The 14071-nt window shown below is 40.5% G+C and overlaps 1 pseudogene; it reads right to left on the bottom strand.

Moving 5' to 3' along the window:
- Window positions 1-10501: 10501 nt before the first annotated feature.
- LOC148044605 (homeobox protein Hox-B5 pseudogene) lies at window positions 10502-11013 on the bottom strand (annotated as a pseudogene).
- Window positions 11014-14071: the final 3058 nt, after the last annotated feature.

Below are 14071 nucleotides of genomic sequence, written 5' to 3'. Positions count from 1 at the left end.
CCAATATATCATATTCTTGATTAAAAAATACTCATTATTTCTATTGTACAGTTTAGTGGATGGACAATAAAGAGATGCCTATTCTGTTATACAGTATAGGTTTGGAATTATTTCCAAATCATATTGTCTTTATTTGTTGTGTTGAAGGATTATATCATGGAAATATTTTTTTTAGTCACTGTGAAAACATTATTTTTTTATAATTTGTGGTTGGGCCTCCCAAAGGCTTGTCATAGGGTGAATAGTAACAACCTTAGTTTAGTTGTTAGGGTCTTTCTTTCTCTGTCAACCAAACTTACATTGTAGAACTTTTATGAGGATAAACTGGAAGAAGAGAATCTTAACCCCACTGCAGAAACAATAGAAAATAGATAAAAGATAGATATTGATAGGTGAATCAGTCAATTGAAAGATGATAGATATCATCCCTTGGATTTTGTATATTCATTCTACTTCATATTTAAAAAGCTAATTGACATCCATGTAATTAATCTAATTTAAACTTTAATATATTATTTATTATTAACTACAATTGCTAAGCATAAGAAACCATCATTTACCAAGGCAGTATATCACTGATCATTCCTTATCAATAAGGAATTGTTGTTAGGCCATTTGATCATTTGCTAGGAATTACGACAGTTGTAGCTTCAATGAATAGGCTGGAGAAAGTTGGATTAGATATACTGATTAAGCAAAACAAGTTTTATATAACACATCCAAAAAAGATTGAAATGCAAGGAGTTGATTAATTACAACCATGATTTAATGCCACAACAGAAGCTTACAACAAAATTAAATCTGTATGTCTACTGGTTATGGCTGGTAATCTTCCCCATACATATAGACTTTTGCTAAAAGTCCTTCTAATGTGTATGGTACCCATCTCCAATTCAACTAGACACACTTTTCAGCTAAACATTAAGTTTCTTTCCCACAAGGAAACCAAATCCCATCATTCTAAATATGTTTCCAGGCACTCACCAAGGATTGTTTTCTAGCCAATTCCTCTAATGAGCAGTCTTCAACCATATTTTCAGTAATAGCCAAACGTTTCAGTATTTAGTAAGCAAACACAAAGTGAAAGCTTATTCTGAGGCAATCAGGATGACCTTCTCCCCTCTCTAAATCATGATGGTGACATCAATGAAGAACCTGTCTGTATAGTACCATGTGATTGCCTGCAACAGGGACCCTTCATATATCTGTAAAAGTTTCCACATGTGCTGGAATTCTGTTCCCTATGGAATATTTTGCATGTATGTGAAGCTGTCAGCTGTAGATCACTGAACCATCCTTGTGCAGACAAGTTGTTCATTAATGGCACCAAAACAAATTAACATAGGAGATGCTATTCACCATTCTTGGATGTTCAGTTCTTCATTGAAAAAAAAAGTCAGGAAGTAGAGATGCAACTAACATTCAGCTAATCCTTATGGGAGGGGAGAGAGAAAGAGAAAAAGAGAGAGAGAATATTTTCACACCCACCTTGTGATGGATATAGTGCTTTTCTCTGAATAAAGAAAAGCATGTTTGTGTTATTGGGTAATTCTTAACAGCATTCTTTTTAATACAAGGAAAATATGAACGAGAAAGAGATATTGAAGTGTTACTTTTCCTAGACAGAAATTCAGCATAACATTCACACTGTTGTCACCCACATCTCCAACCATCCTTTTGCAGAACTGCATATATGCACCATTACCATTGTGACATTGTGACACTTTTCTTGCAGGAAAGATGCTACAATGGGAGCTGAATAAACACTGCTGCCAGGCAAGCTTTAATAAACTTCAATTAAGTACAACTCAAAACAAATCAGCAAGCATTGTCAGGAAATGGGAATGTTTAACTATTTCTTTTAACTTAGTTTGAGGCTATTGTATATAAGACATAATACCAAAGCTGCAGAATGATACCATGTAAATAGTAGAAAGATGGAACAGTGAAAAACTCATTTAAATAAACACAGGGGCTTATGCCCAGTTAGGTCCTGGTTTAGATTGGCCAAATGCAAACTACATGTGGCTTTACCATACTTTAATACTCTCCCTTGAGCAATTTCATCTGATAATCCTGTTATATTATTTTGTTGTGTTTTGATCACTGTTATTAGAGGAGCCCATCTGTGATTTTAATCCTCTCTCTCTTAATTAGCCCAGATGGCCAAGAACCAACTGAAGCAATTCCCCAACAGGCCTTTTAAAGCTACAAAACGATTCCCATCAGTAAATAAATTTAAGCACGAAGGAAGCCCATGTTTAAAAACATATCCTGGCTAATGTTTTGCACTGAGGAATAAAGCTTAATTTGTAGTTCCAGTTGTGTGTTCTGAGATGCCCCAGAGTAACTATAAATGTCTGTATACTTTTCATGATTGCACCTCCATTGTTTTTAATCCTGTGCACAGGATAAAAATATACATGTGCAGTTGATATAAATCCCATTGAATTTGATGCGGTTTACAGTATTTTAGCGCAAATGCAAAGATTAGGTCCAGGTTAATAGTTAAATTGTCAGTGACAAAGACGTGTTAGCATATCTAAGACTTAATTAAGATCGCATGCATGGAGAAGGAACTGCTTACCTGATGCAATTCAGATATAGCGCTTTCCATCATACCATTAGGTTTGTAAGCTATATTATCTAACAGGTAATATTTTAATTTTTTCTATGGGGCTTATAAAAAGAAGTTGAGAAATATATGTCACCTTTATTTTTATAAATAACTCAAAGTGACAATCATATTTGTTCCGGCTCCTATTTTTGCCACAACAACAATCCTCTAAGGTGTGGGTTAAGCTGAGAAAGAGTGACTGGTTCACACAGCTAATCCAAATAAGGCAGGATTGGAACTCACAGTCTCTTCGTTTCTAGCCTGATGCCTTAACCCCTAGACCAAATGGAAATTCAGCAGATTTTCTACTCTATTTATGGTTACAAAATTCTGAGTCAATCTTGACTCCTAGGGGCTATCTGGATCTGTATTCTTGGCATCATTTTAGAAGTGGTTTGGCATTGCTGAAAGGATGTGACTGGTCCCAAATCACCCAGCTGACTTCCTGCCTAAATTGAATTTAGTTTCTTAATTTTTAATCTAGTGCCTTTGCACCAAACTGCTTCCCTACCAATACAGTACCAAAACAATAGAAAGACTTCCTGCCTTAAAAAAACCTGCAACAAACAAAATGTAACTGCTAAATGTATTTGTTTCCTTGTCTGCTGGTTCATTCACTAAAGCCACCCTTTGAAGAATAATTAGCAAAAATTAATACCTAACACAATCCTCACTTTGGGTAATGGGAGTAGAATATAATAGAATAGAATAACAGTTGGGAGGGACCTTGGAGGTCTTCTAGTCTAACCCCCTGCATAGGCAGGAAACCCTAAACCATTTCAGACAAATAAATATTGGCATTACAGTAAGATCTCCCTGTAAACCATACCTATGAAAGAAAAACCTTAAACCAAGTTGGAGCAGAAAAGCCCTCACCTGCTAAAAGAAGAATTAAGTATGATTTGCCAGTTAGAAGCAAATCTTCACCGGTAGCAATGTGTTGGACCCCATCATAATACTGCAGATTGGAAAGATAAAGTCTGCAGTAACCTCAAGATTTGAACAAATCTTCAAGATTTGTCACACTACAACTCCTATTATCTTCAATCAGACTAATCCTTATCAATGCGTACTAAAGTGATGATAGAAGTTATACCGTGAGGACATTTAGTTAGGGAAGATTGATCTGTAGGAATGTATGGGATGTCTCAAATTAAATCCCATGTAACCAGTCTTCTTAGGAAATGCACTGCATTCTTGTTCTGGAAAGAAAAGAGGGGAAGGAGGGTGTACTCCGATCTATTCCTTATTCAATGAGTGGGAAAGAAAGAATGAAAAGAAATGGAACAGACTGTGTAAGCTTACATGTAAGGTCTATGGATGAAAGATGATGCAGGACCACATCTTTGAAAGGAAACCTCCGGATTAGTCCCATCTAACAAGAGATCACCTACTGAGATTTAAAACAAAGTAGTCCAACTTAACTAATGATTTTTAAAGCTTTGCTGGTTACATCAAGGTCAGAAGAATTAATGCAGGCCAGATGGTTATGTTATCATATTGTCTCACTCTGCTTCAAGCTTATACTGTAATCCTTATCATACAAAGCAAATCGTTTTAATGTAGAGATATCAGTGGTATTTAGCTAAAGCAGAAAAATGGATCCTTTTTTAAAAAAAAAAAGATGAAACAAAGAAAGTCGTGTTTCCTTTTGTGGGGAATAGAACAGATACGATTAATCTTTACTATTAGGTACTTACTATAGAGATAGATTTCTTAGGAGGTGCCTTTTTTTGAAAGGAAGGAAGCTGCAAACAACTGAATTGTATGGCAGCATAATTGGACCTGCAAAAAAATTATAATCATCTGAGAAATAGAATTATTATTAGGAAAAGAATTTCAAAGACTGAGATTTATCATAGAAAATAATTCAGTATGGTTCATGGATTATTGCATTTCTGTCCCACACACTTCCATTACAAAGCCACCTATGGTGGCTAACAAAATAATTCAACATCACAAACAGTGTCCTAACAAACATTAAAATATATTAAAACATAATATTTTGCATCATCTGTTAATCCAGTGCTTCCCAATTTTGGGAATAAATTTAATAAAAGTTGTCCATCCCCCCCCCCCCCCCGCTTTGGGTAATCATACATGAACCCAGTACCTAATTACAGTAGAGATCATCTTAATTAATTTATTCTCATACAAAATAATGCAATTGTGGTTCATGTTTTCTGTTTGTAGGGATCCTAGGCCAGTCAATAAGAACTTTGGAAAATATCAAGTCCAGGAGAGTTAAGTCATTGCATTGTATTCAATCATCTTGACCATTCTTGTTTCTCTCTTAAATAAAGATAGGCTTGCTAAAGATCAGAACTAACGTGGATAACATTCTAATTTAAAAGCCAAGTTTGTGGAACAGAAGTGGCAGTTATATTATCTGTGAGCCAAAACTTTGCCATCTCGTTACATGGCTCTCTGTCAATCTTGCCAGAATTATCAATCAGCTATTCCTTTATGTATAATCATTTGATGTACTAACATTTGCTTTACCTTGTTTTACTGATCCATCTTATATCAGATTATGTTTGTATTTACTGGGATTTATGGCTGTATTACTGCCTCTCAGCCCACACAGATCTGGCTAATTTTTCAATTAGAGAAATTGAATGAGCTATTCCTAGAAAAAAGACTCTTAAACTTCAGCATTGGTTTCGAGATTGGTCTGATCTTGAAACACAAATTAATCTTGAATAACCCCTTTTCTTCTTTCTCCTGATTACAGATGCAGCCTGATTTGAATATTTATCTTAAGGAACACTGAAATTTTTAGACCTTCCAGAAATAATAAAATGAATTTGATTGAATGCTAAACTAGGCAAAGTGATATGAATAAATACCACCCAATCAGCTTTATTTTTACTTTGTGTATCCTGATCTGCCAGTAAAATTGTTTTGTAATGCACAATTGGTTTAACCAGCCTACTTCATCAGTTTCTTCCATTTGAGGCTTAAAGATTTACCAGTAATGTAGCGAAAATACAAATTTAAGAGCTCTTTAATATTTAGTGTTTCTTTAGGAATATTGGAAACTATTCTTAATCAGGCCAGACTTTTGATTAATATCTCACAATTTTGTCAATTCTGGTTGGTGGTATCTTTTGGGAAGAGAATTTTTTCTATCCTCTACAATCTGATTCTTTTAATTAGAAAGGCAACAATACAAGAAAAACTCCAGGGTAGAGGGTTTTCCCAATTTTTTTAGTGAAGTATAGCAGAGCCGAGGTGGCACAGTGGTTAGGGTGCAGTACTGCAGGCCACTTCAGCTGACTGTTATCTGCAGTTCAGTGGTTCAAATCTCACCGGCTCAAGGTTGATTCAGCCTTCCATCCTTCCGAGGTGGGTGAAATGAGGACCCAGACTGTGGGGGCAATTTGCTGATTCAATTTGCTAAAAATCTGTAAACCACTTAGAGAGGGCTGCAAGCCCTATGAAGTGGTATATAATAAATATATAAAAGTCTAATAAATATATAAATAAATAACAAAAAGAATAAATCAATAATGGTACAATACAAAAAACTATATACCACACGGTGCTTAAAATAATGAAAATGAAAAATTCATATGATATTAATATAAACATAATACAATCCTTAAACTTTTTAATAAATTTATGTAGAAGATGATCAGGATGAGTCCAAGGATGGAGTCAAATGCATCAGCAGTTTGGAGTCTCTATGTCCTTAGGTCTAAAAGACCTAAGTCCACTCCCACTTGAAGCATATTGGCTCTTATCTGGCACCAATTTGCCCTCACCATTGGTACTTCAGATTCTTGTTTAAAGGTAGTATGGAATAAACTTCTTGTACTTTTGAACTCTATCCTGGCTCCTGACTCTTGCACCTAAACTATATAGAAACATATTGCTACAGTTTCTTATTTTTAGAATATAAAATATTTCCCTCCATTTTACCTTTAATATTCACGTGAATGTTGCCAGCCCTGCAAATGGCATGAGAAAATAAACAAAATTATATAGTTCATAAGAACAATACTTCGTAGGGAGAGGGGGAGAGGGAGGGAGGGAGGGGGGAGGGAGGGAGAGAGAGAGGGCACTTAAAAATGTATTACTTCCCATTGGCTAAATTATGGTAAACATAATACATCCAGAAGAAAACTAACAATGGAGACAAATTCAATTAGGCAAGAAGAAAAACAACTAGGAAATGATCATTTGATGAAATGAGTAACCTGGAATATCCAGGATGCAACATTTGATCCAGTAATACAGCATGCAAGATGAAATAATATGAGCCTAATTGCAAATAAGGAACTTGTTAGATAGCTTGATTTTAAGTTTATACATACTGAGCCTCTCTGAGCTTTCCCCCAGATGTGCTCAAAATTACAGCTTAGCTGTTCTTAAAAGAAGCAAAAAGCAGCAAGTCTATCCAGCCCCGTGATTAAATACTTGCAACACCCATATAAGAGGCTGGCTAATGCATCAAACCCATTGGTTAAGACAAATACTGCATATGCATTCAGGAGCTTTAACCAAGTCATATTAAATGGAAATAGCCTCACAGCTTCCAGGTTGTGGAATATCTTTAATCCAAAAACAGATAAATGACCCAGTATTGTGAGGACTGCTGCTTAAGGTTTTCTCAATAAAGATTAGGGATACCAAATCGGTACTGCAAAAATCTGGACTAAGAAAGAGATCTAGAAAACTCTTTGATCCATCTCTTGGTTGTCTGGATTTTTGCAGACCAGATATATTAGCCCTATTTTAAAATATTCTTTGTTTATCCATTTACCCTATATGTCCCAGTGAGTAACATTATAAACTTTTAAAACTAAATTGGAAGGGGGGAAAATCAAACTCTAGATTTATAATTATGAATGTGATGGATGAAGTTCTGTTTTATCTGGACATCTATGAGTGTATCTGGAAAACTAGAAGCTCACATGACACCGTGATGGCTATCAGATTAGGGATGTGGTACTCACTATGAGAAGAGATCTCAGGGTTTTTTTTTATAGCAAATATGCAGAGTTGGGAGATTGAATGTAACTTGAAGGCATCCTAATTTATAATATAGACTGAGACATTTCAATTTGTGCCCATGGAATGATCCCAACACATTCCACACTGGAATAGCGATTAACAGATTACATAACTCCAGGGGATGGGTTAAATCTTAAAGAGGGTCAAAAGCAAAATCTTTCCTCTTTGTCTGCTTCCCCTATTCTATTGGATTTTTAAGAAAAAAAGATCAAATAAGTGATACCTGTGCTTTCACCTCTAAGTATGTAGTAAAAATGAAATTAATTCTAAATATAGTAGCATTCCAAGATTTTAAATTAGAGCAGTGTAAACGGGATGGGATGCAATATTTTAAAAGAACAACCTGTCTGTTTTGCTTCCCAACGGTATCCCGAAACACCATTTATAACTCCACAAGATAGCTGATATTGACTAAAGCATCGACCTGTGATTTGGCTTTCAGCTAAATGTACTGTTTCCTTGAGGCAAGCATAAAACAGCACATTATTGGTTTGTTATCAATTTAGGAGTGAGCTATTGATCCATAGTTCATTGGAAAATTATCAGCCTGGAGATTCTTATTCCAATTTGTTGTAATGTACATGTTATGTTCCTTAATACATGGGTGATCATCTATCCCCCCCCCCCCCGTTGCCATTTAGGATTTAATTTCCACAGGGAGCCAGTTTGTATGGCCAAGTTGTCATGTTGAAAATGTGACTGGATTCTCCCAATCTGTATTGGATGATGAGACAATAAAGGCAGGTTAACCTGGGAGCAACAAAAAATCATAATACAGTGACCTAGCTTTCAAACTTATGGGAAAACAAAAAAAGGGTGCAGTATACTTCAATATTAAATTATTATTATTTTTCTTTTCTGTTTATGGGACAAAGAAAGACAAGATACTTTATAGCAAGCAATATGGACACTGCATCTTTTTAAGGAAGTGTATTCACATAAACATTCAATTTAACCTTGCTTCAATCTGACTCCATTACATTTTAGTATGCTTGTGTAGATTAAACCAAGATGAGCTAAAGATTACAATCATCATACAATTTGTCTATGTCTGTTCCATCAAGAGCAGGCTTAGTGGCTTTAAGATAGGTGAACTTCAACTCCCAGAATTCCCCAACCAGCATGTGCACATATGTTAAAGTTACTAAGACTGAGAAACATTGATCAAAAGTATAGAAGATCAGAGATCTGGATTTTGTCTGAAAAAATGTTGTTTAGGCAACTTCCCACCAAATGGTGATTTTAGGTGAACTGAACTGTAATTCTTATACCCACTGAGATGGCTGTCTGTGTTTATTATTTGTAAGGGTTAGTAATGGAGTGAGCTCCTGTTACTTACCCCAGCTTCTGCCAACCTAGAAGTTCCCAGCATGTAAAAATGCAAGTAGAAAAATAGGACCACCTTTGGTGGGAAGTTAACAGCATTCCGTGTGCCTTCAGCATTTAGTCATCCTGGCCACATGATCAGGGAGACATCTTCGGACAATGCTGGCTCTTCGGCTTTTGTAACGGAGATGAGCACTGTCCCTAGAGTCAGGAATGACTAGCACATATGTTAGGGTGACCAGATGTCCCGCATTTGGCGGGACAGGCATGCCTTCTCATAATTTTTCCCGCGGCCCAGGCCATTCCCAAAAGATCCCGCTTAATTTTGGCGCCTTCTTCGACTCGCTCCCCCGCCCATCCGTTGCCACTCGCATGGGTGGGGTAGCATAGCGCGTGAGCAGGCTGATGGGCAGGGTAGCGAGCTCGCCTTTCCAGCTCCACTTCCGGACAAGCCGTGGAAAGCCTCCGCGAAAAGAGCCACCTGGGGCCGCCGCTTCTTCTCCGAACTCAGAGTAAGTGACCGACGGGGCGAGTGAGCAGGCGGATGGTGGTGGGATCGCCACCCGCTGCACTGCAGCTGACTCACCCCAGGCTGGGCGGGCTGGGAGGCTTTGGGCGTCTGGGCTGGAAGAGTGCGGAGGAAGGCAGAGCAGCGCTCGATGCGACTCTGTTACTTCTGCTGGAGGAGCCCCTAGATAGGGAAGGCGGGTGGCGGGGCGGAGCAAGGGAGTGCAAGCGGCGGATCCCGGGCTCATATGCAGACGGAGCTCTCCAGGCACAGGAGCGCTGGAAAAGTGCTCCGCTCATGCATCCACCGGGATGGAGCACACTCGCTGGCTTGCTCCAGCCCTGCCTGCCGGCACGCTAAAGTGCCAGCATGACTTTGAAGTGCTGGCTTGCCGCTTGCCTTCCATGTCGGCCCACGCGGAAGGCAATCCAGCCCTTCAAAGTCATGCCGGCAGTTTAGAACTCGGCCGCCATTCAGCGAAACATCTTTTGCTGAATGGCGGCCAAGGGGCATGCTAAAGTGCCGGCATGACTTTGAAGTGCTGGCTTGCCGCTTGCCTTCCACGTCGGCCCACGCAGAAGGCAATCCAGCCCTTCAAAGTCATGCCGGCAGTTTAGAACTTGACCGCCATTCAGCGAAACATCTTTCGCTGAATGGCGGCCAAGGGGCATGCTAAAGTGCCAGCATGACTTTGAAGTGCTGGCTTGCCGCTTGCCTTCCACATCGGCCCGCGCAGAAGGCAATCGAGCACTTCAAAGTCATGCCGGCAGTTTAGAACTCGGCCACCATTCAGCGAAACATCTTTCGCTGAATGGCGGCCGAGGGGCACGCTAAAGTGCCGGCATGACTTTGAAGTGCTGGCTTGCCGCTTGCCTTCCACGTCAGCCCTCACGGAAGGCAATCCAGCCCTTCAAAGTCATGCCGGCAGTTTAGAACTCGGCCACCGTTCAGCGAAACATGTTGGGTGGGAGACAAGAAGGGGGCAGGCTTTATGCGGCCGGCGTGGAGGTGGCGTTCGGCTCCATCTGAACTCAGCCGCCCTTGTTGGCTTGAGAACTGCTCTCTTCGGTTCGCGAGGACGCGCTGGTTTCGTCTATTTCGGCAAACGCGGTGACGCTAACTGCGCCGACAGAAGCTACTGGTTGGCGTGGGAGGACCTGGCTGTCTTGCCTCCACGGCTTTCATTGACACCGCCACTACTGGTGCTGCTTGTGCAAGGGAGGGATTCGGGACAGGACAAGGAGCAGCTGAACGCCTCTCTTAACCTGCTGTCGAGCGCTGCCTGGGCAGAAAAGACGCGAGAGCTATCCCCAACTGCTCCAAATTGGCTGGAGGAGGAGGAGGAGGAGGAGGTGGTGGTGGCTGATCCGCTGATGCTCAAATCCATTCCATTGTATTTGTATCCCTCGTAAGAGCCGCCGTGCATGTTGCCTGGATCTCTATAGGATCCATCCATGGATCTGCCGGCCCCATAATTTAACAGCTGATAGTCTGCGGCATTAGGGTAGCGTCCTGAGAACGAATGTACAAAGTAATAACTCATGTGGGTTTGTATCTTGGAGGGCTTGATTTGTGGGGTTTGTGGTGGTTATAGCCCCCTTGCTTGAGAATTTATGATGTATTAATGAGTTATAGCGGTGGTGCCTCCCCCTCCCCCTCCTCTGCTAGGAACACCTCAGCTGGGCAGGCAGGGGTGCTGGGCTTTGCCGGCTTTAGCTCAGCCGCAGCATCGGTCAGCAAATTTTAAGAAGAGTCACTGGACAGCCGCTTGTCTAAAATGGATAGGATCTCCTGCTTGAGGGGGGGAAGGACTAGAAGACCTCCAAGGTCCCCTCCAGTTCAATTCTGATTTGACCAGAACCCTGGTCAACAGTTGCAACACCGACATTGTGGAATGAGGGTTGCAATGGCCATTGCAAGCCACTAAATGGACTTTCCAGCCCCTGTTGTCTTTCTTAGAGAAGAATGCAGAATACCGGAGCTGGAGGTCATCTAGTCCAACCCCCTGCTCAAGCAGGAGACCTGATACCATTTCAGACAAACTGTTGTACATTATCTTTTTCAAAACCTCCTGTGATGGATCACCCACAACTTCTGGTTAATTGTCCTCACTGTCAGGAAATTTCTCCTTAGTTCTAGGTTGCTTCTCTCCCTGGTTAGGTTCCATCAATTGCTTCTTGTCCTTCAGGGGCTTTGGAGAATAGGTTGACCCCTTCTTCTTTGGGGCAGCCCCTCAAATATTGGAAGACTGCCATCATGTCACTCCTAGATCTTCTTTTCTATAGACTAGAAATCCACAATTCCTGCAACTGTTCTTCATATATTTTATCCTCTGGTCCCCTAATCATCTTTCTTGCTTTTCTCTGCACTCTTTCCAGAGTCTCCAGGTCTTGAGACTGATTGATTGCTCGATCTCAAGTAGCTTCTATCCACCTCAAAGCCACAAAGTGTTTCCTCCAGGCTCTTATCACAGATCACTTATGTTACTAACTTATCAGCTGCAGTTATTCACTTAAGAACTGTGGCAAGAAAGGTGGTAAAATGGGCTTAGTGACCAAAGTTACAATGGCATTGTAAAAAGTGACTGATGACCATTTTTCACACTTAGCGACCATTTTCACACTTAGCGACTATTGCAGCATCCTCATGGTCACGTGATCAAAATTTTGATGTTTGGCAACAGTTACAATTTATATTTGTAAATTGTAGTTATGTTGAAATTAAAAAAAATTACAATACTATTTTTGCGTTATATGAAAATTTTTGTTGCTCCGCATAAAATTTTTAATCAAGCCCCCCCCCCCCCCCCGGTCAAAGGTGTCCCTCTTTACCAATCTGAAAATCTGGTCACCTTAACATATGTGCGAGTGGAACCTTTACCTTTATATTTAAGGCTAGTAAGAAATGGCTTCCGGTCCATGGAAAAACCACTCTCCATAGAATCAGTCCCTGGTGCCCAAAAGGTTTGAGGGGAGCATGCTGCTTTAATAAATGCTACATTTTAAATAAATGTTGTGATCCCAGAAATGGGCCTGGGTCCCCCTCCAGCTTACTATTACAAAATATTTACCCCAAATTGTAAAAGGATTAGAAAAGGTTATAAACCTCTGTTTAGTAGAAATAAAAGACCAGGCTCTTAAATGAAATCTCTCTGCTCTGTAGCCTCTCCCTGTCAATGTACTGCAACCAGAAAAAAGTGACTACATATCAGAGGTGGGTTGCTCCCAGTTTGGCCCAGTTTGGGCCTGGGCCACAGAACTAGCAACGATCCAGCCCAAAACTGGTTCCCTCGCCGGTTCCCTTGCCGTCACCATTTTGTTTTTTAGGGACTGTACCTGTGCAGTCCACTGTTAATTGTTCTGCGCATGCGCGAAAAACAATTTACATTGAACAACACACGCAGGTTGCACGCAGGTTGCAAACCGGTAGTAAAACTGGCAGCAACCCACCCCTGCTACATATATTCTAAAAAAATCCTCCTTAGTCAAACATAAATATCATAACTTAAACAAAATACATGCTATTTTGATAGTACTGAACTCGTCACTAATTCTGTTACGGAAAGATTAAAAACCAAGTGGCAGCTAGAAATGAACAAGGTGAACACTTGAAGCCAGCATACGTTTATTAAAAGCAGGTCCCATCAACAAACTTTATTTGCCTTCTTTGATAAAGTAACAAAATTAGTGGACCAAATAAATGCTCTGGAGAAAGTATAGACTTCAGTAAAGCATTTGATAAAATAGATCACAGCTTTGATCCACAAAATGTGGAATAGACAGGACCATCACCAGATGGATTTGAGTTGACTGACCAACTAAACTCACCATGTGGTCCTCAATGAAATTACTGTACATCTACATGGAGAGAAGCATGCAATGGGGAATTTCAAGGTTCTTTCTTGATCCAGAGCTCTTCAATAAATGATAGATAAGGAAATCGATGGGAGTGGGCTGCTGGGGATTTGCAGGGGTTCGAGAGAACCTCTAGCTAAGATTCTGTGTAGTTCAGAGAACCCCCAAATCCCACTCCTAGCTGGCCCCGCCCACCCCACCCCTCCTCTTCCAGGAGTCCCCACGCAGCCCATTTTGGATGCAGGAAAGTGCAGGGTGCATGCGTAGCAGGCTCAGGGAGGGCGAAAAATGGGCCTACTGGAAGGTTGGGAAGGCCTGATTCTGGCCTCCAGAGGGCCTCTGGAAGAAAGCTTCTGGAGCCCGAGGAGGGCAAAAATGTCCCCTCCCACACACACACTGTGGTTCAGGAGCTGACTAGGCCATGCTCACCATGGCTATGCTCACCCAGCAACCGGGCAGAGAACCCTTGCTAAATTTTTTGAAGCCCACCCCTGGGTACTCATCAAACCTGCATATAACACAAAGCTGAGAAGAATTGCTAGCATTTTGGAAGATAGACTCAAGATTCAGAAAGATCTTGACCAATTTGAGGAATGGGTCCTTTCCAATAAAATGCAGTTCATTGGTGAGAAAAGTAACATCCTGCATTTAGGCAGGAAAACCCAGATGCACAGGTATAGAATAGGCAGTACTGGCTCAATTGTGAGAGGGATTTAGGTGTCCTAATGGACCACCACTTAAGTATGA

The sequence above is a fragment of the Thamnophis sirtalis genome, unplaced genomic scaffold (genome assembly GCF_051295495.1).
Source record: "Thamnophis sirtalis isolate CommonGarterSnake01/CBP01778 unplaced genomic scaffold, rThaSir2_p1.2 scaffold_7, whole genome shotgun sequence".
Lineage (NCBI taxonomy): Eukaryota > Metazoa > Chordata > Lepidosauria > Squamata > Natricidae > Thamnophis > Thamnophis sirtalis.
Note: the sequence above shows the minus strand (reverse complement) of the source record. Positions and strands in the feature narration are given on the sequence as shown.